This window comes from Siphateles boraxobius, unplaced genomic scaffold (assembly GCF_051911475.1).
Source record: "Siphateles boraxobius isolate OS27281-9 unplaced genomic scaffold, OSU_SipBor_1 41, whole genome shotgun sequence".
Lineage (NCBI taxonomy): Eukaryota > Metazoa > Chordata > Actinopteri > Cypriniformes > Leuciscidae > Siphateles > Siphateles boraxobius.
The window spans coordinates 5,801,827-5,825,304 of NW_027509042.1; the positions used below are offsets into that span (position 1 = coordinate 5,801,827).

Genomic DNA, 23,478 nt, shown 5'->3' on the forward strand with positions numbered 1-23,478 from the left:
ATTTGTTAAATAAGAGGCGATCTAGCGCTGAAATGTTTTTTTTTTATCAAGTGATCAAAGTGCTCGTTGCCGCAGCGATCAGTGGCGCAGATACCGCGTTCTGTTGTGGCTCGCGCGGTGCACGGTCTTCACTCGGACGCACGCTTCAATCCATTGAGAGACTCCCTATTCGTTCCGGTGAAGGAGAACTCATGTTGCCACTGTCAAGCTCCACTCTGCTGTTGTGTGCCCGTGCGCCACGCATGCAGGTGGGAAAAAGTCGCGCGAGTAATTTACGTCACATGATCGGCTTTTTTGATCGGCGCTTTTGGGGTTCGCCGATCAATCTATTTTTAGCCAATATCGGCCGATCATGATCGGCGTCCAAACAATCGGAGCATCCCTATTCATCAGTACCAAAGGATGTTAGGTTACATGGCCTCAGCATCCACGGTGATTCCTTTGGGGCTGTTGCACATGAGACCGTTTCAGTTGTGGCTAAAACCCAGGGGATTTCATCCAAGGGCTAATCCTCAAAGGCAAATAAAGGTGACGCGGCGTGGGCTTCGTACACTATCTCTGTGGCTCAGACCCCGGTTCCTTGCCTTGGGTCCCACTCTAGGGGCGCCGTGTCGTCGCAGATTGTTAACGACAAACGCCTCCCTGACGGGCTGGGGAGTGGTCTTAAGTGGTCGTCCAGTTCAAGGGGAATGGGGGGGTCATCAGCTCGAGTGGCACATCAACTGCCTCGAGCCGATGGCTGTATTTCTGGCCCTGAAATATTTTCTCCCTCAGTTGAGGGGCTGTCATGTCTTGGTGCGGGTGGACAACACAGCGGCAGTCTCTTATATAAATCACCAGGGAGGTCTGCGCTCACGCAATTTGAACAGAATAGCGAGGCAGATTTTTCTCTGGGCCCAGGAGAAGTTTGTGTCAATCAGGGCAGTATACATCCCCGGGCACTTGAATGTGGGAGCAGATTTACTGTCCAGACAGAAACTGCAGGCAGGGGAATGGAAACTCCACACAGAAGTAGTCAATCAGATCTGGACCAGATTTTACAAAGCGGAAGTGGACCTCTTCGCCTCCCATCAGACAGCGCAATGTCCCCTTTACTTCTCTCTGAGTTACCCAGTCCCACTGGGTCTGGATGCGATGGCGCACACATGGCCCAAAATGCGCCTGTATGCATTTTCTCCAGTGTCTCTGCTCCCAGGAGTCCTAGCCAGAGTTCGCAACTTACTGATTGCACCACGTTGGCCGAACAGAGTGTGGTTTTCAGAGATAATGTCTCTCCTCAGCGACTCGACATTGGTGATTTCGGAGAGGTGGGACCTTCTGTTTCAGGCGCAGGGCACGATATTCCACCCCAGGCCCGACCTGTGGAACCTGCATGTTTAGCCCCTGATGGTTACCAACTGAGGGACACTGGGCTTTCGCCTGATGTTATTGAGACCATTTTGAGTGCTAGGGCCTCCTCCACAAGAAAGAGTTACGCCAATAAATGGGGTGTCTTTGAAAGGTGGTGCACGGCACATGATACAGATCCGGTCGACTGCCAGATTGCTTCCACACTCAGGGTTTATGTGGCCGCCCTTTCGGCTTGCCATGCCTTGGTGGACGGAGTGCCTCTCGGGAAGCATCCTCTGCTTGCTCGCTTCATTCTTGGGGCCAAAAGGTTGAGGCCTTCCGTAATAACCAAGATCCCTTCTTGGGACTTAGCTATAGTCCTCGAGGGTCTGGTTGAGACCCCCTTTGAACCTCTGGAGTCAGTGTCAGATAAGCTTCTGACCTTAAAGATGGTTTTTCTTATGGCTATAACCTCTCTAAAAAGAATTGGGGACATGCTGGCCCTGTCAATATCGCCATCCTGCTTAGACTTTGGCCTAGGAATGGTGAAAGTGATTTTGCATCCTCATCCTGATTACCTGCCTAAGGTACCTTTCTCGGCGGGACATCCGGTCACTCTAGAAGCCTTCTGCCCTCCGCCGTTCTCAACGCCGGAGCAGGAGAAATCTCAGACTTTGTCCAGTCCGTGCTCTTCAGGCATACGTCCACCGCACTAGCCAGTGGCGTAAGTCAGAGCAGCTATTTGTTTGTTATGGGGGCAGCAACAGGGGTGCTGCTGCAAATAAACAGACCATGTCACATTGGGTCAGGGATGCGATTGCTCTTGCCTATGAGGCGCGCGGCCAAGTTTCGCCAACGGGTCTAAGGGCTCACTCCACCAGAGGGGTCGCCTCCTCTGCTGCTTTGGCAAGGGGTGCCTCCTTACAACATGTTTGTGATGCGGCAGGCTGGTCCTCTCCGCACACATTCATAAGATTTTATTGTTTGAATGTTCATGCCACTCCGGGCTCTCATGTCCTTGAGTCGACTTTGCAAACTAATGTCTAAGGCCTTCTTGCGTTCTTGTGAGCACACCTGCACAACTGTAGGGGTCCAGACACCTTCAAGCACGGCGGCGTGAATATTCTCGTTCCCAATGCGCTAAGCAGCGCAGCATCGATTGTAGCTTTTGAAAGGGAACGATTCGGGTTACTTAACTGTAACCCTGTTCCCTGAAAAAGCGGAACGAGATGCTGCGCTACCTTGCCGTGCTGATGATGTCACAGGTCTGATCTTCATAACTAAATAAAAATCTTAATGACGCACCTGTGGCTCATCTATTTATATCCTCGCGTCGCGGGTGTGCGCCGATGACGTCACCGGCCGAGGCTATATATTACCTCCGGGTCTATTCTATCGACGTGTTTGCACACTATATTCACAGCTGGTCACGATTAAAGGCGTTCCCAATATGCTAAGCAGCGCAGCAGCTCATTCCGCTTTTTCAGGGAACAGGGTTACAGTCAAGTAACCCGAATCGTTCTTTTGCCTTTTTAAGAAAGCATTTTATTTATTCTTTTTGCGGCGTAGTTTTTCACCTATATTTAACAGCGCTTCGTCAGAAGTACAAATACAACAGCCGTTTTCTAAAATCCTAGCCAATGGTTGAAAGCAAAGTGATGTTGAATTTAAATGTCATGTAAAATAAAGACATTTTATGTTACATTGTGACGTAATGGTGTTTTCTGGAAGGGACTAAAGAACAAATAATTTTTATCAGTTGAAAGGCAGAATACAAATGTTTTTATTAAGTTAGATAAACATTAAATAACAGTTTCAGGTTATGTTTTATTATTGGTAACATGTCCCACATTGTCTAACACAAACTTATAACTTCCCACATTTGATATGTTTGATGGTGGTCACCCTAATACACAGCATGCGTCACATTTCCCCTATAGTGGTTAGCTTTGCATTTCTTGCATTTGCAGTTCTCGAGTTCTGGTTTTCACTTTCAGAAGTGTGACTGTGTCCTCACACAGCCTTGATGTACATCATTGAAAGATAGTTGTGGGTAATGTATTGGTCCATTTTGCGAAACATAATTATGAGCCATTAAGCTAAATATTAAGAGAAATCTGGAACTGATTAGAAAAAAATTTAATAAAACAAGTGATACTTAACTATACTGGTGATTAAAGTTTACTACAAAATATATATATATATATATATATAATTTATTTTTTATTTTTTTTTACTTATAATGTATAACTCTTTATTATTACTATTTTCCACATTTTAGACTGAGTATAGCCATCAAAACTATGAATTGACACAAATGGAAGTATTTGAAATATATTATTAAATCTATACAAATATATATTGTTTTAGCTTAAATTAACTTTCTCTTTGTATCTTTCACGCTGTCTATCTGAGATGCTTCTTGAGTATTATTAAAGTAGTCGTCATGTATGTACACATATTGGCTGTTTTTCCTTATACTGTGGATGCGCACAATTTATATTTGTCTACGAAGCTAAATGATGGATGGTCAGTTAATGCAAAAATAAATATTCTCATATAAAGTTGTGTGGACTGCAATGACATGCGTCAGTAAATGATGACAGAAGTTTTTATCTATTCCTGTGACAAAAAATGAAGCAACTGAAACAGACATGTATGTGCATGTGAAAGCCACACTCATGAAAGCACAGGTGAAATCTGGACTTTCAGAGGGTTTAAGTTGCTGCTCCTGTATAGGAAGTATATCCTCATTTGTTCACAAACTGAAGCATGTAACTTACAATTGCTGATTGTTGTCTTTGTGACAAAAAGTTTAAAAAAGCAGAACAATTAGTGATGCCACCACAAAACATCACCATTTCCATTCAGCTGATTTTGACTGAAGCTGGCCTGATGCTGTGAGGTCATTCAAAATTTTCCATGCTTCTACAAGGCAGTAACAACAGGTTTTGGTTAGCACTTCAGAGGCTGAGCTGCTGTTTAAACAAATAGATATGTGATGGCAGAGGAGGGGACGTGCCGTCAGATGGCAGACGTGCATGTGCTCGCAGACACGCACACATCTAGTGGGTTTGGCTTTAAGGGTGTGTATGTGTCACCGAGCACATTTACTTCCCCGGTACTGGGGATTAGTTTTAGGTAGAAAGAGAGTGTGTGGCCAAGAAAGAGGGAGCCAAAAGAAGCACAATTTTCAAAATGGCAAGAACTGAAAAGACAACAAGGTACAAGTAATGGAAGTATGTAGCAATATTAGATTTTTTCTTTCTTTCTGAACTGAAAGAAACTTCACTTTTCACTGTGTGTTTCACCATGCAAATAATTGTTGTGAGTGGTTGCTAGAGCATGGTTAAGTTTCAGGAGCCAAGTCAAAAGTTCTAGCCCCAAGTTGAGGATATTAATCGAGATATTCTGGTCCCAAGATGGGGGATGGGGGTTGTAACTGAAGGAGGGTAAAAGAAAGAGAGATCTGATAGGTGTCACACAATTGTGTTACACGTCACCTTCATGTGCTTGTAAATCTTAACCAGTCTGATCCTGCCTGCAAACACGTATTCAAACCCCGGTTGTAATGAAAGAGACACTTCCCACACAGAGAGACGGTGACACTTGATGACTCGAATTATAATGCATGTCACTTCCTGTGTAATCACAGACTACAGTCATAAACCTGATCTATATTTCTGGTATATCCACATGTTTTTAAAACATGTCACAAAAGCACTCTGTTTACTAGTGGAATGCTAATATATTTATAAAATGCTCACCATTCATCCTGCGCCTGTCTAAAATGTCCCTCAGGGATGCACTTTTGGATTTTCCTCTGTCAAACTTTTCTGATGAAAACTCTGCTCCATTAGGGACTTGGACAAGCATTTTGAATTATGCTCAACAGCTGGACAAAACATAGAGGGCCCTTTAATACACCTGGCGACGCAAGTGTTTTTTTACTAGTTTCAGCCTGACGCATTTATCATTTGCTCGTCCTGCTGCAAGTTGTTTAAACAGCAAATGCATTTGCGCCCATTTGTTGCCCATGCTGGTCTGAAAACGAGGTGTGTTCAGGCACATTGCGTTGATATTTTGAGGCAACTGAAATGGACTGCACGATTGACCAACTGAACCCTGGTGTAAAGTCAATGTTTCGCGATATTTTTTTATTTAAAGAGCGCGTTAGTAATGTGCGCCTATAGGTGGGTCCACAATGCGCGTACACTCTGCTTATGAAACACACAGGGACGCGCAGCAGTAGCACAAACATGCCAAATATATAAAAATAAAAGGATTACAATGTAAGAGATTATTATCGTGTACATAAAGATATAGCTGAATCCGGTGTGCCCCGTAGATGGTCTGCTCGTGCGCTTTACGTTTCCGTTTCCTCTCTGGAGACACGTTCAGTCTTTCCACTACCAAATTCCGTCATGTAAAATACCGAATCCGCCATGGCGCGAGCTTAACTGGCAGTTAAAGGGAATGGGAAATAAGACTATGATTGGTTTATTGCACGTAAAGCCCAAACCACACCCATTACTCATTAAGAGAATAGGGACAACCTTTTTAGACCATGCACCATTCATCTTTTTAACGCCCTAAAGTGTGCTCAGCAGCGCCCCCTTTGTACCCTTGAAGCGGTCTTCCGCGAAACCCGCATGGATGCAGGGCAGGCTCCACACACTTTAACTATTTAACTAACGCAGGATTCCTTGCGAAAGGCCAATCAGACAACGGATGGGAGGAGATTTCGCTCACGGACAATATTGTTAACATGGCTGAGAAGAAAATAGGTAAGTATAAATAACATTACGGTTTTTATGACCTAGGTGTACATTTTACCAGTTATTACCTACAGTGTATACAAACTTTATGGTCATCGACCAGTGGTTGATGTCTCAAACATAGGCTAATAATTATGATTCATTATGATTCATTAAATAAATAAAACCAAATGTCAGGGCTTTACTGAGTCATATGTAAACGAATATTTAAACCTGTAAATTCATCTGAAACTCATGCACATTTTCATTATGTGTTAAAATTGTAATCTTAGTTCAAATGGAACATTATGTATTATTATGTACAATACATAATTTAAATAAGCATGTATCTATTGTCTAATGCCCAGGTGCCATACACAATATTAAAATATAGAACTGTAAAAGCAGGCTGTGTATGACATGGAGATAAGATTTGGGAAAAGAAAAGAAATCCTGTTCTCGATCGATGCTAAATAGTATAATATTTGAATATGATATTTGTGATTTTTATCTAATAAAGGGACTGATGAGATGACCTTTCAGTTTATTCGGGTCCGTATGGAGAGGGATAAGGCTTGATCGAGTCTGTCCCAAAAATACCTCTCAATGCGCCCTCGTGGACTCGTGCCAAGGGCCCTATAGGTCTGCAGTACATGACGTCAACGAAGCATGGACGCTGAGGAAGTCCACAAGTCTGGAGTGTGGCATTTGGGACAGGGCCTTAAGGGCGTGTCCGAATCCACTTGATGGTTAAAATAGGGCCCATAAACTCAATGCAAATGGATATACGTGGAATTCAAATTCTCAACTAATTGGAAATATCTTTGATTTTTTTTACATTTATTTAGTCTGTCAGTGTGTGTTCTTTAAGAAAAACAGGTTGTTCAAACTATGAAGTTTTCTCTCGTCTGTTCTCTCGTCTGCGCCAGCACGGTATTCTGATGCTCTGTTGGTTTAAAAGTGCTTTGGCTTAACTCTGAATGACAGCCTGTTTTTATATCGTGCCCAGTTGCAGAGAAAAGCTGGAGTGGCAGATGCTTAATTGGACATAATGAATGCTGGAGGGGACAGTGCATGACTAGGTTCAGTGGTCGCACACTATTTCCTCATCAGTCTAGCTCATTCAGTTGTATTTAAATCATAGAAAATGTACAGTGGGTCCAAAAAGATTATCTTCCTTTTAAACAGTACACTACCATTCAAAAGTTTGGGGTTTGCAAAAGTTTTTTTTAATGTTTTAAAAATAAATCTGTTTCATGCATGTGATCAGAAATATTATTACAATTTAAGATTACTATTTTAGATTTTATTATATTTGACAAATGTAATTTATTCGGCAAAGCCAAATTTTCAGCATCATTACTCCAGTCTTCAGTGTCACATGATCCTTCAGAAATCATTCTAATATGCTGATTTGGTGCTCAAGAAATATTTTTTTATGTTCGAAGTTGAAAATAGTTTATTTTTCAATTGCAAATATTAAATTGCTTAATATTTTTGTGCAAACTGTGATACCTTTGTACAAGATTCTTTGATGAATATAAAGAATAGCATTTATTTGAAATAAAATTATTTTATAACATTATAAATTTCTTTACTATCATTTTTGATAATGCATCCTTGCTAAATAAAGTATTAATTTCTTTAAAAGCAAAAAAAGAAATGTGTTGACACCAAACGTTTGAACAGTAGTGTATATCTATATGGTTTTATCATTTGATGACAAACTTCTTGTTTTTAAATGTTTGAAATGTGTGCTTGTGCTGTTTAAAAAAAAAAAAATTATATATATATATATATATATATATATTTTTTTTTTTTTATTATTTATTTTAACCTTTTTGCATGCTTTACTTATTAGATAAAGTTGGAATTTAGATTACTTACTTTATAAAGAGAATTTTTGTGTGACGGTATTTATTAAGTGTCTATAAATCCTCACCTATCAATACAGTCAGATGCTATAAAAAGTTTTCACAATTGCATCAGCCAATAGAAAACGCCGTAACCAGGGCTACGTTTTCAGCAGGGCCGCATCTATCTACTTAATGTCAGGTAGGATGGATCTCTTTAGCGGCCCAGCCAAGAATGAGTTACAAGTTTCTTACTAGTCACTATCTTTTTATAGTTTAACAGGAAGTCCACAGAGAACCTGATGATGCTCCATGGAGATGAAGCTTTCCACTCGGAATTGAATGATAAAGGCATGTACTACAGAACCCTTTGCGTTCAAGTTGAGGCCAAGAAAAATGTCACATTACCCAAACAAAATGGCTGCTCGTAGCAAAGGAACCCTGGGAAGATCTATATAGGGATACATGTTTACAATAGGCCCCTATATTTCTGACTGTCCCCTTTCCAATGCACCTTTTGAATTACTGTGAGATTAACTGTTGCCTGTAAGCCCCTCTCAATCAATCAACGTGGGCCCCCAGTTCTCAAGGGATTGAAAGTCACTGGATTATAACAGACCACATGAATATGAATCTATGGAATTGACGGCTCATAAAGATCCCTGCTGAAGAAGCTCTTAAGTGTACTTACATTCACACTTGGATTGCTATTCTGATGTGTCATTATCACAGTTGAGCCCCCTTACCATATTAATTAACATTATTAGACACAAAAATCAGTAGTGATTCGCCAAGCAGTTGATATAGTAACACATGGTTAATTTTCAAGCTTCTTTCTTTCAGTCACCCTGGATGAACTATTCAGACATGAATCAGTTGAGTTGTTCCTCCAAATGCTTTTGCAGCTGCTGTTTACACTGAACTCAACCAAACATCCTCATGGGTTACCCAATGCCTTCAGTGACAGCTGTCAGCTGGTGATGTGTAGTTAGGAATGTTTTTTATTTATTCTTTTATTTTTTATTTTATTACATTAAGCATATTTTAAAAGGAATAGTTCTGCATTAATTATTACATTCTGCTTTTATTTTCAAAAAGTAAAATGTGTAATCTAATAGATTACGTTACTAACTACAATTTTGGTCATGCACTTTGCAATAAGTAACGGACTACGATTTGTAAGTAATCTACCCAGCACTGCTATTGCTGATCGGAGAAGAGAGTTAGAGGGATCAGTTTTGTACAAATTTGTATGACTGTACATTTTACATGCATATACATTTGTGCATTTGCAATTTATAATATGCTAGCATATGGATAATGTCAGAGCTAATAGGCTTGAATTCAAATCCACAATTTAAGAATTTTAAAATTCTTTAAAAGATTGTTATTATATTAGCGTAAAGCAACCAGCCCCAACTTTCTATGTGACGTTCATGGAGTAAAATAGATTGTAGCAGAGTCATGAAAGTGGTTGCTCATTTCAAATATTGTAAAGAATTCTCTATGAAAGGAAGGTTTGAATCGCCAAGTGGCGATTATAATATCTTTTACATACTGTTTTTCTCAGCATGTGGACGAAATTAAACAGAATATTTGGTTTGAGACAAGCTACTTGTCACGGTTTGCAGGTTCACTTTCTCATTCTGTGTGATACTGCTCTGATCTGATTGCCCATGAGCGTTAGCTGTGCGGACGAGCAATCAGATCAGTCGCAGGTGTACCTCGTTTGTGAGTCCTATATGTAGTGCTGTGTTTGTCATGTTCAGTGTCAGATTGTTGTTTCCCTGGTCCTGTTCGGGTCTCATGTTTTGTCTGCAGTCTCGTGTTTCCTGTTCTCACGGATTCCTGCATCTCTCTGCCAGCCTGTTCGGACTCTGCTTCAGTGGATTATCCGGTTTGTGTCGTTCTCACTCAGCTTCAGTGGATTATCTGGTTCGTGTCGTTCTCACTCTGCTTCAGTGGATTATCTGGCTTGTGTCGGTCTTACTGGTTTCCTGGACCACGCTTCACCCACTGCTGTCACCTGCGCTGCCAAGGCTCTGTTTCGGACCAAGGACTTCACAAGCCTTCCTGTTTTGCTGTTCACTCTATCTATTAATAAATAACTTTTACTTGGATTTGGATCCTTTGATTCATACTCTAACATAACGATCTGACCAATTATGGATCCAGCAAGTATGGCCGAGCTACGAGAGATTCTGAACAAGAACAACGGACGTTTTGATCGACAGGACGAACAAATCACAGCTACCGGTCGTGCTGTTCAGACCTTGGTGGCGCAGGTGTCAGAACTCTCCTCCCAGTTGCAACAGCTGAGAGTCGAGTCTGCCCACGGGACCACTGCGCCCAATTCACCACCCGCTGTTCCACCCCCGGCCCAGCCTACCAACTGGGAGCCTCGTCTACCTCCTCCTGCTGCCTATTCGGGTGAGCCACAACTGTGTCGTGCATTCCTGACTAAATGCTCACTGTTTTTTGCTCTCCAGCCGTCATCGTTCCCCACCGAAGAGTCCAAAGTAGCCTTTGTAATCACACTACTCTCTGGACGAGCGGCATTGTGGGAAACAGCTGTATGGGAGCAAGGGCATCAGTGTTTGATGTCCTTCCTGTCCTTCGGCGTGAAACTCAAGAAGGTGTTTGATCACGCAGTCTCAGGGAGGGAGGCGGCCAGGTTCTTGGCAGACCTTCGGCAGGATCACAGGTCAGTGGCGGACTATGCCATCGAGTTCCGGACACTGGCCGCGGAGTGCAAGTGGAACAGCGAGGCGCAGTGGGACATCTTTCTGCATGGGTTGGCCGATCGCATCCAGGGTTAGATCTACACTCTGGACCTACCTGCAACACTGGATGGCCTGATCGATTTAGCCATTCGAGTGGACTCAAGATTGCAACGTCGAGATCTGATGCAGAGGAGTTTGATTCCAGACGTACAGAACCATCCTGCTACACCTTCCTGTGATGCGGTCGGTCCAACATTCGACCCGGAGTGCCACGAAGTGCCCGGTAAAAGCCAAGGCCCGTCAGTAGCGAGGAGGTTACTGACGGGTGCCACTGCTTTTGAGGAAACCTCCCGCGAGTCGACGCTCCTCCCGGTCAGACTTCAGTGGGCCACCTCTCATCACATCTGTGATGCGCTCGTGGACTCTGGAGCGGAGGGGAGCTTCATGAACCGAGATCTGGCACAGCGCCTGGTTATTCCCATCATTCCCATCACTCATCCCATCTGTTAACGCACTAAGTGGTCAACTCCTGGCACCCGTCACTCACTCAACCGGACCGGTGAGTTTGATTACTTCTGGCAACCATGTTGAGGAGATCGATTTTCTCCTCATTGACTCTGCCTTTGTGCCTGTGGTGTTAGGAAACCCCTGGCTCACCCTCCATAACCCTCACATTAACTGGCGGCAGAGCTCTATCATGTCTTGGAGTGAGAATTGTCATGCGTCTTGTTTGGTGTCTGCGTGTTCTTCTGCGTTGCAGGATGAGTGGGTGGACCTGTCTAACGTGCCCGAGGAGCATCTCGACCTGAAGGAGGTGTTCAGTAAGTCTCGGGCTGCTTCTCTTCCTCCTCATCGTCCCTATGACTGTGCGATAGACTTATTGCCAGGTACGTCTCCGCCTAAGGGCAGATTATACTCTCTTACCGTTCCCGAGAGGGAGGCCATGGAGAAATATATTTCTGATTCTCTGGCAGCCAAGTTCATCCGCCCTTCCTCTTCTCCCGCAGGGGCGGGATTCTTCTTTGTGGGTAAGAAGGATGGTTCCTTGCATCCTTTTATTGACTATCGAGGGCTGAACGACATCACGGTAAATACTTATCCTTTGCCGTTGATGTCTTCAGCTTTTGAGAGACTGCAGGGCGCCTCCTTATTCACAAAGTTGGATCTTCGTAGCGCCTATCATTTGGTCCGCATCAGGAAGGGGGATGAGTGGAAAACCGCTTTTAACACCCCCAGTGGGCACTTTGAATACTTGGTTATGCCGTTCAGGCTTTCCAACTCCCCCGCGGTTTTCCAGGCACTCGTCAACGACGTGTTGAGAGACATGGTCGATCAGTTCATATATGTCTACCTTGGATGACATATTGATTTTTTCTTCGTCTCTCCAGGAACACGCTCAACACGTCAGACGAGTGCTTTAGAGGCTGTTGGAGAATGGGCTTTGTCAAGGCGGAGAAATGCGTTTTTAATGCACAGTCTGTCCCCTTTCTAGGATACATCATGTCGTCTGAGGGGATGTGTATGGATCCCGACAAGATTCAGGCAGTGGTAAATTGGCCAACCCCAGACTCCCGCAAGGCCCTGCAGAGGTTTCTGGGCTTTGCAAATTTTTACCGACGTTTTATTCGCAACTATAGCCAACTAGCCGTGCCTCTGACCGCCTTGACCTCCACCATGAAGACGTTCAGGTGGTCTAGTGCAGCCGAGTCTGCATTTTCTAAACTTAAGGACTGCTTTGTTTCAGCCCCCATTCTGGTCGCCCCTGATTCTTCTCGTCAGTTTGTGGTGGAGGTCGACGCGTCAGAGGTCGGGGTAGGCGCGGTTCTCTCCCAACGCTCTCCCGCAGACGACAAGATAATAGAGAATTGTTGGCAGTCAAGTTGGCCTTGGAGGAGTGGCGTCATTGGTTGGAGGGCTCGGGGGTACCCTTTATCGTTTGGACCAATCATAAGAACCTCGAGTACATCAGGTCCACCAAACGTCTTGACTCTAGGCATGCTCGGTGTGCACTTTTTTTTTTGGGTCGATTCGATTTTTCCATTTCCTACCGTCCAGGTTCCAAGAACATCAAACATGACACGTTGTCCCGCATTTTTGACCAATCTGAACACCCAGTTTCTCCCGAGTCCATCGTTCCACAGAGTCATGTGGTGGCAATGCTGACCTGGGAGATCGAGTCGAAGGTCCGCACTGCCTTACATGGGGTAGTGCCTCCGCCCGGATGCTCACCAGGTCGATTTGTTTGTGCCTGAGAGATTGCGGTCCAACGTTATCCAGTGGGGTCATTGTTCCAAGCTAGCTTGTCATCTGGGAGTTAATCGTACCATCTTTCTCATTAAACAACGGCTCTGGTGGCAGACCATGGCTCGCGACACTCGTCGTTTTGTATTGACCTGCTCGGTCTGTGCTAGCTGTAAGACCACCACTCGTCCTACGGCTGGGCACCTTCAACTGTTGTCAGTGCCTTCGAGACCCTGGTCACACATTGCGCTAGATTTCGTCACAGGCCTCCCTGCCTCACAGGGTAACACGGTGGTTTTAGCCGTGGTGGACAGGTTCTCGAAGGCAACTCATTTCATCCCTCTACCCAAATCACCATCAGCCAGAGAGACAGTGGTGGCTGTCATAGACCACGTTTTTCGGATTCATGGCCTCCCGACGGACGTGGTCTCTGACAGAGGTCCACAGTTTATATCCAAATTTTGGAGAGAGTTTTGCCGGTTGCTTGGGGCGAATGTCAGTCTTTCCTCTGGGTTCCATCCCCAGAGCAACGAACAGACGGAGAGGGCCAACCAAGATTTAGAACGGGGGTTGCGATGTTTAGCTTCACAGAATCCGTCCTCTTGGAGTCAGCACATCTCATGGGTTGAGTACGCGCATAACTCATTACCAGTGTCGTCCACGGGCCTGTCTCCGTTTGAGTGTAGTTTAGGGTACCAGACACCAATCTTTCCTAGTCTGGAATCCGAAGTCGCGGTTCCCTCCGCTCAAGAATTCTTCCAGAGGTGCAAACACATCTGGAGAACGGCCAGGGAGACCATTCTCCAGGTGGGTTTGCGCACCAAGGCCCAGGCCGATCGCCACAGGTCGAAGCCTCCCGTCTACGTCGCTGGTCAAAAAGTGTGGCATTCATCTACTGATATTCCTCTCCGCTCCGCTTGTAGAAAACTACAAGGACCACGCTTCACCCACTGCTGTCACCTGCGCTGCCAAGGCTCTGTATCGGACCAAGGACTTCACCAGCCTTCCTGTTTCGCTGTTCACTCTGTCTATTAATAAATAACTTTTACTTGCATTTGGATCCTGTGATTCATACCCTAACACTACTCTTGTTTAGGTGCTGACTCTTTTGGCTCCCTTTCAGATATTTGATTAAATAAACCTTGCTGACTTCATTTACTATTCCTCGGAAGTGCTTACTGCAACTAGGTAACGTAAACCAAACTTTGCTCCCCAGACTGATAAAAACCTGTGCATCATGTTAACACCTTCTGGGGCTGTCACTGGTCATCCTATGACATTATCAAACTTTGCTCCCCAGACTGATAAAAACCTTTGCATCATGTTAACACCTTCTGGGGCTGTCACTGGTCATCCTATGACATTAGCAAACCAAAGTGGGTTGAGTAAATAGGGAATGTAGTAACTTACAGTGCAGGGGCCATAGCATTACAATTTACAGGAGTAAAGCTACATAGACGTCAGTATTGCATCAGCCAGACATTCGCTGATAATAAAGAAGCAGAGTCATTTCCCGCCTCATTTGTGTTATTCTGTGCGTCTATTTCATCAAGGAAATGCTCAGTAAAACAATCAGACAACTTTTTATTGATATCATGCAATCCTTAGTCTATTTTGTGACTCAGAAAAGGCATGAACAAGCCTTATGTTGGCCGTTATTTACTGTTTACGACCACAACTAAAAGTACCCCATTTCATTTAATTCCACTTAATTCAATCTGAATCAGAGAAGAGCTCCCAACTGTGTGAGAAGGATTTCAATAAACCAGAAAAGCCTTTGAATGTAGAGCAAAGCACATTTACTGTTATGTCAGTATTTAGTATTTGCACAATATTGACCTAAAATAGAATTTGTGGTCAATTGTGTTTACAAAATTTAAAAAAACTTCACAAATGGATTTTTAAAAGCAATAACCCCCAAAAATCCTAATATTCAGTTCAATACGCAATACACATTGTTTCAAAGAAGCTTTATAGAAAATGCATAAGTCCATATTACAATTTAGGCTGATCTGTTATCAGAGGTGACAGTCAAAATGATGTATTTCAGAAATGTACATACAAATCACAGTTATCTAAAAATGTATTAATTTAAACATTGTAATAATTTATGGTAGAAACAATGAGCTCATTGAAGTAATGAATAAATGTTTGTTAACAAATGATTATGACATAGAAAATTGATTCAACCTGTTAGTATTAAAATAATACTAATAGGTTATGCTGATTTTACTAGCCAACACTGATATGTTTATCAAATTAAAATCTAGTGTTTATTTTTGCAGTCAGTGTGCGATTGCAATTGGAGGGATGCTGGCATAGGTTACATAACAATAGATTATAGCAAAAATCCAGTAGAATCATTTCAGGAGGCTTGTGCTGCTTCACCTCATGGCTTAATGGATGTTGACAGGAATTGTCAGGGGTGAATGCGCTTGAGATTGTTTAGATTATTAATATCTTGAAATCAGTATTGTTAACTTTAGAATTAAACTTTGGCAATAAGGTGTCAGGAGCATGTAACAACCATTTCAACAACTATATTTATATTCTGATCTTTTTAGCTCTCCAAATAGAACTTTGCTGTTCAAGAATGTAGTATTTATGTTTTAGAATAATATCCAGTGACTATGAGATGGATTTTTATTGTGGCAATATTATGCAACATGCTAGTAACTAAGGTTTTGTTTATTTTATGAGTTAAGATATGGATTGGCTAATAAATATTTTGGAGCTACAGATTAGCACCGACATTTTATTTAGGCTACACTTTTTCTATTTTATACTGTTACTATATTAACTGAGGGGACTGTGCCTCAAAAAATTAATATTGAACTTTGATAAAGTTTACACACATTTGTACGTTTTCAGAGGAAAAAAGAATGACCAAAATTAGACACAAATACCTCTTTGTTAAATTATATATCTTCAAATTCCTTCATGCTTATCTGATTATGTAATGTGCCACTCGGAACTTTTCAAGTAAATACTTCTAAATCCTCTATTCATCCTGTAAAACAAGCGCAGGATGTGCAGGACTTAGAGGTGTAACCTCGACCTTTGTGACCCGACATGAAAATTAGCTTCTGTAGCTCAGCTGTATGTACACAACTGTATGTACAATGAAATATTTATGTGTGCATGTTTTTAAGCTTTAAAGATGCATTTCATTTATGATGCGCTTAAAAATAACCTTTTAATGGCTTGAAAATTGTTAATTTTTGTATCAAATTTTTTGGAGCTGAAGTTTTCTAGAGACCAAAACATTATAGTTGTTGTTATAGTTAACTAAAACAAACTGAAACGTATCGGTTACCTAACGTAACCTCGGTTCTCTCTAGAAGAGGGAACGAGTATTGCGTAAGTTAGCTTACGCTACGGAAAAGATTCATCTTAATTTTTGTATCCATTGTCAACGCAGTGCAGCAGCTAGCAGACCTTGAGCAGGCTGTCTAGCGTGCTCATAGGCTGCCCTGAGGGAACTGCAGCAGCCTACCACTGAGCCCGACGTGACGTCACGTCCAATGAAGGGCGCTCGCGCCTTCACAGCGTCAAAGCCCGGCAGTATGGGCGTGGCTTAGCGTATATAAGCAGGGCTCGTAGGCTGTATTCTCTGGTTTTCATCAACTGAAGCGAAGACGCTCGTGGCGCGAGCACGGCAGGTTACGCAATACTCGTTCCCTCTTCTAGAGAGAATCGAGGTTACGTTAGGTAACCGATACGTTCTCTTACAAGAGGTTCTCTCGTATTGCGTAAGTTAGCTTACGCTACGGGAACCCTTTGTCAACGCCGTGCGCGCCAAGCATCCACAATGAGTCCCATGGTTTCCCGGGGAACCCAGATAAGTGGGAAATAAGGCGTCCAGCAATTCGGGCCAGCACTGGTACATAAGCATTCATAGGGAATACAGAGATGCGACGCCGGTCTGCATAAGCATATAGCACATACCCAATAGTGCAGCTCAACCAGAAGAGCTAGTATACATGAGAGTAGCCTGTGCACGAACATATCTGGACAGAAAGTACCTCTCACTTAAACTGACAGAAGCTTTGCCTGCAGAGCGGGAACTTCTAGGTTATAAAACCTGACAAAGGTGGACGGGGAGGCCCAGCCCGCCGCCACACATATGTCGTGAATAGAAATTCCGCTGGACCATGCCCATGAAGAGGCCATGCCTCTGGTGGAATGAGCCCTGATGCCCAGGGGGCATTGCAGACCTGTCGACGCGTAAGCAGCGATTATAGCGTCCACAATCCGTCTGGATAGGCTTTGTTTCGAGGTGGCGAGACCCTTGGTGCGCCCACCAAACGAAACGAAAAGCTGCTCCGAGCGCCTGAAAGGGGCGGAGCGCACAGTGTAAACCCTCAGCGCCCTGACTGGGCAGAGGAGATTAATGTCGCTCTTGTTATCGGATGAAGGCAGAGCCGATAGAGAAATGACCTGCGCTCTGAATGGAGTGCCAATCACTTTAGGAACATAGCCGTGTCTGGGTTTGAGGATGACTTTTGAGTCATTTGGCCCAAACTCGAGACACGCGGCGCTGACAGACAGCGCGTGTAAGTCCCCCACACGTTTCACTGATGACAGGGCTGTCAGAAAAACGGTTTTAAGTGATAGATACTTTAACTCCACGGAGTCTAGTGGTTCAAAGAGGAAAGCTTTCAGGGTCTCGAGGACCAACGAAAGATCCCACATAGGAACCGACGGGGGGCGCCGAGGGTTCATCCTTCTGGCTCCTCTAAGGAAGCGGATGACAAGCTCATTTTTCCTAGTGACCGGCCGCGCGTCGACTCAGCGAACTTTGCCGCTGTGAAGGCGCGAGCACCCTTCATTGGACGTCACGTCACGTCGGGCTCAGTGGTAGGCTGCAGCAGTTCCCGCAGGGCAGCCTATGAGCACGCTAGACAGCCTGCTCAAGGTCTGCTAGCTGCTGCACTGCGTTGACAATGGATACAAAAATTAAGGTTAATTTTTTGGCTTCAATATCTCGAAAAGATTAATCTTTCCCGTAGCGTAAGCTAACTTACGCAATACGAGAGAACCTCTCGTAAGAGAACTAATACCATAAAAAACATTTTCTTTACTTGAAATACAAGAAACGTTAACTAAAATTAAATATTTAAATATACACACAACAACATTAAAATTTTAAATGAAAACGGAAAATATAAAAATAAAAACTTATTCAAAATATTTCTAAAAACTATAATAGTATCTCAATGATACTAATACAACACTGACTTGATAGGAACCAAGTGGAAAATTATATATTACAAAAATATAATTCCTTTGACAGATGATGTCAGCAACTAACCCTCTGATGCATAAGGATGATGCAAAATTGATCTGAATGAAAGAAATTAATAAATTAATTAATTAGAAAATGTAGAACTCAAATAAATAGACATTTAAGAATTGTTGTTGATGGTTTAATAATTTACATTTAGAGGGTACAAATAAAAAATACTAAAGTAAAATTACTTCACTTTTTGGGTAAAACATTGTGAATGCATATATGTAGCAGTTTAATATCTAATTTAATGTTAAAAAAGAAGAATCATTTGTTAGGTTTTTAGTTGTGCTTTCATTGTCTTTTATTAAAAGTATTTATAAATCGGCTGAGGTGCAGGATTAAACAGTGCCCTGCAGTGATCTTATTAACAATCCCACGAGACATGGGAACGTTTTCAGTGCCTTCTCCAATTGGCCTAAATGGGGGCAGTGACTCAGCAGGGTGAAACTGGCAGAGAGGGCACTGGGCGTTTCAGGCTTGTCAGTTCTGCAACCAGTGTATCAGATTTCACCGCAATGAAAGCCCTTGCCTCAACTGCTCCGGTGCTAAAATGTCATAGGTAGAGTGAAGTTTAGATCACCGGTAAGAACGTGCATATGCGAGGCCAAAGCATGAGCTCGCCAGGACTGTGGCTGGATTCACTCCCAGTGACAGTCACTGATACAGAGACATCTTTTCTGTGCATAGCGTTCAAGGATGCCAGCTGACTGGGTATCAGTTTGGACAGCTCGGAAAAAAAGGTGTTGTTTTAAAAAAACAAAATGATTCTATGGCATCCCTTTTGCAACCTTTATTTTTAAGACTGTGAATATATAGATGAAAGGTTAGCCTGCGGCCTTGACTGCCCAGATTTTCTGGCATGATGCTATATGCTAATTCAGCTCTGCGACCTTTTGGCCTCGACTATGCTTTGTTTTTGGTTCTAACCAACCCTGCTTCTCAAATCAAAATGGATGTGTATACTATATGCCCGTATCAATTTTATGAAGAAAAATCATGCCTATATGCTCTTTCCAACTCCACCTCTGAATTGATTTTTGTTTTGTTTTTTGCAGAGCAGAAAAGTACTATGAAATCCTACAGCTAGAAGTGATTCAAAATGAGAGTAACATTTCCCAGACTTGCTAAACTTAATCACCTGTAAGGATTGTTCTTGAAAAAACTTGTCTTTAGAGATGGGCATAACTACTTATTTTCTGATCTCATAAATACTAATATCAAAAACCTTCAACAATCATAAAACAGTGCATTTAGCAAATTCTTCATCATAAAATTATATCAAACACCACAAAAAAGTACAATAGCTAGTCAGATTTAGTTTAGTCATTATTTTGTTGGTTTCCTGTTTAAAAAGCCCAATAGAGTGAATGATGTGAACCGTCTGTTTTTAACACAAATCATGTATAGTTTTAAGTTATGTATAGTTTATAGTTTACTTCATATTTGCTTTTCTCTGCCTCTTAACAATGAATTGGGTAAAAGGTCCGGCGAGGTACACCCTTTTACACAGTTAAACATGTATCATCCTGTTTTAACATTTGAGTCTCTGCATAGCAATTCTTGGTAACTACAGTATGAACGAATAACGTTCATATAGGTTTAGCATTAAAATATTATATATGATATTTTTTCTAAAGTAATGACTCATACAGATTAGCTATAACAAGTATTAATTTGGCTGATGTGTGCACTTTTTTCATCTTAATTCATTCAATTTTATCGTAAAATACTACACCCCCTCTCATGGAGGTGTGAATAAGGCCTTTTGACATAGATTCATAATAAAACATCCTGAACTTAGGCCTGAGGCGGTCCCAAGACGCGTATGAAGGAAAACCACCCGCTTAGATGCAAGGTGTGATTATTTGTCTGTTGTGTCTTGATGTTGTTTGATACATACTGAACTATTGTCCAGTTTCCGTATTCAGAGGTCATTTCAGAAGCCAGTCAATAAAACCTGTTACCACCAGCAACATACTGAAAACATACCCAACACTGTAATCATCATTGTGATCATATCAAGGTAATGGTTTGTCTGCTGTAAAAACATTTCACTTTCATGTTAAAATCATCCTTTGCAAATATGGATGAGTTAACAGAAAATAAAAACTACTCCGGACTTATTTAAATTAAAGCACGGCTTAGAGAAAAGTGTATATCCATACTGAGCTTTCTGTTTCCAGGCCGGTTATCCATAAAGAAACATTTATTTGTCAGCTGATCCACAGGTCATGTTTATGTGAAGTTATATCATCCTCACGAGCAGCTTATGTGTTTTGAAAACAGTCTTTGAGAACATATTTCTGTGCTTGCTGTTTGACAAGGAGAATGAAATGTGAGGTGAAGTTGACATCAAATTAAATACCTTTATTTACTGATGAAGGTAAACATGGTATTCAAATTCCCAGAAATTCACTGCTCAATCTAAAGCTCGAGTTCCTCGTAGAGAATGAACTAGAGCACATGGTTGCTGGTTGGTGTGGTTGATACGCACTATGAAATGAGTCTAGATGCCGGATAAGCAGATTAACGCACATTAGTAAGACCCTTATGTGCAGGAGTCCACAAAACCTGCCAAGAGAGTGTATGGCTACTTGATCTATCTTTGACAGACTGACTTGTGAATGAGGCCAACACACCACTGCATGCTGCCTACAAAGGGAAGACTAAGCAGGAACAGATTGAAGAAGAAAAAAATTACTGACGTAAGATTTTATTTTCTAAAAATTTTAATATTCTTCACAAAGCCAAAGTGTGATCATGCTATTCAAACTGCATTATTAATTTATCATAAAATAATATTTTGTACATAAACAAAAGACCAGGGGTTCATCCTGGTCAATGATCTGGTTAAGTCATTATTTTATTTTAGCTATTATTAATTACACCCAATACTATATACGTACAGTAGTCTCAGATGTTCATCAAGCCTGCATTTATTTGATCAAAAATACAGAAGAAACAGTAATATTGTGAAATATTATTACAATTTAAAATAATGGTTTTCTGTACTTTAAAATATAATTTATTACTCCAGTCTTCAGTGTCACCATGATCATTCAGAAATCATTCTAATATGCTGATTTATTATCAATGTTGGAATATTCACATAGAAAACCATTATTTTAAATTGTAATAATATTTCACAACATTACTGTTTTTATTTTTGATCAAATAAACGCAGGCTTGATGAACATGAGAGACATTAAACATTAGTAATGTTTCCAAACTTTTGACTGATACTATATCAATATCTCTCTCTCTCTCTCTCTCTCTCTCTCTCTCTCTCTATATATATATATATATATATATATATATATATATATTACTAAATAATCTAATTACTGTAATTTAATTACTTTCCTTAAAAAAAAGAGGGATTACTCTGAATTTTTATAGAATTTAATTGCAATATATATATTTCCATAAAAGTGTATATAATCTTATATAATACAGTTATATATTCTCATTTGAACTTGAATTTTTGTATTTTCCTGCATTGTATTGTTTCAGTGCTCGATTCACTTTATGCTCTTCTGAAGGCTTGAGGTGACGGACATCCTGGAACTGTCTCCCAGGTTTAAAACATTCATGATTGATTCATGATTGTTCCTAAATGTCTGTTTTTGTTTTCCTTAGAATATCAAACGAATTTAACAATGCGACAAAAGGTGCACACTTATAACTTACGTCAGTTTTTTTCTTATTCGTGTGTAGTTTAGCCAATGCGACGTTGTTTCCTGCTCTTGCAGATTGATTATTTTGTTTGTGCGATAAGCAGATACTTCCCCACCAACTCAAACAAAACCTCTGTGTTGTAATGAGTTGTTACGTATTACCCCCCTCTCATCTCTTGTTTTCCCACGATCCAGAGGGAATTGTCTGTAAGGTTGAGACACAATCGCTCTTTGAGCTTCTCTCCAAATACTTGTTCAAATCTGGTGGCGTAATCACTGATTTAGTATAAAGGGTCACTGAATGGGCATTGGTACTGCAGTTTGAGGTAACTCATGCCGCACGGTTACCTGGACACCCGTTTCCTCTCAGCAGGATATGATGTCTTTGCATAAGTGATTCTGCCACACAAGCCTGGTATTTCAAGACTTGCTCTGTTTTAAATAGCGTGGTTTTAAATGAAGGTGTCTTGCTCAGGGGAGGAAAAAACGATTCATTATTCCCAAAATCTCCTCCTTATGATAATGGAGTGGGGATTAGTTTTTATTTACTCACCTGACTAGAATCTAATATGTAAACCAAGTGAGTTTGAATAAGAGTTGAGAAATAAAGTAAGCTATTAAAAACAATAATTGGCATTTCACAAGTGTATTTTTGCTCTCTGATTACCTAGACTTTTCTGTCGCCAGATACTATTGTTTTCATTAGATTTCAAAGGAATTAGACATGAAAGGTTTCTTTCTATTTTGAACATGCAAACAGTTTTCGTTTGGAAAGATTATTTTCTTCTTCTTACACACTTCCTTAAACTCCCCTTGAAGAATTTTTTTTAAGCATCAGAAATTCACTATCATGCAATGCATTTTCAGCATGCACCTCTCCCAACTAAACTGTCTTTTCACAGTTTACTGAACTCTCTCTCTCTCTCTCTCTCTCTCTCTCTCTCTCTCTCTCTCTCTCTCTCTCTCTCTCTCTCTCTCTCTCGCTTTCTTTCATTTCTCCTTATTGTTCTCCTGATACCTTGGTTGTTTAAAACCAAAAAGAACATTTATTTTGCTGTGTATTTGCCAAATATTCTTATTATGTCTCATAATTATTTTGTTATTAAGAAAATAAACACAATTATAATGAAATAATTGTTTGAAATGAGCTTAGTGAACAGTTTTTAAAATGTGATACTTTTTTGTAAAAATAGTACAAAAAAACCCAAAATATTATTTAAGCAGAAACATTGACTACATTTCTCCAAACACATAGCTCGTCACCGTCTCGCCATGGTTAATCTTGAAAGACTGAGTCAAAGTATTATTTGATAAGACTCATTTCGAGTGATGTGTAGTTTTATAACGCTCTTTTGCCCATTCATTTACTCTAGAATTCGTCATTCCCTATTAGCCAATCACAGAGCACATTCCCAGTCCAGTCCAACCCACCTCACTCCTAGCATTGTTGCGTCATACATATTAACCAGGCTCCAGGTCTGCAGCCTCCCCATATAGATGCGAACACGGACTGCATCTCAGACTCACCAGGTCGAGCCGATAACTTTAGGTTTCAAGAAATAGCCCAGATACGAAAAAAGAGGAGAAACATCTTTTTAGAGGGAG

At 41.5% G+C, this 23,478-nt stretch overlaps 1 protein-coding gene across 1 annotated transcript in view; it reads left to right on the forward strand.

Annotated features, from left to right (window-relative positions):
* slc2a1b (solute carrier family 2 member 1b) overlaps positions 1 to 23,478 on the forward strand; it is a 45,974-nt gene that overhangs the window by 4,962 nt on the left and 17,534 nt on the right. The gene's annotated exons all lie outside the window — the stretch shown is intronic.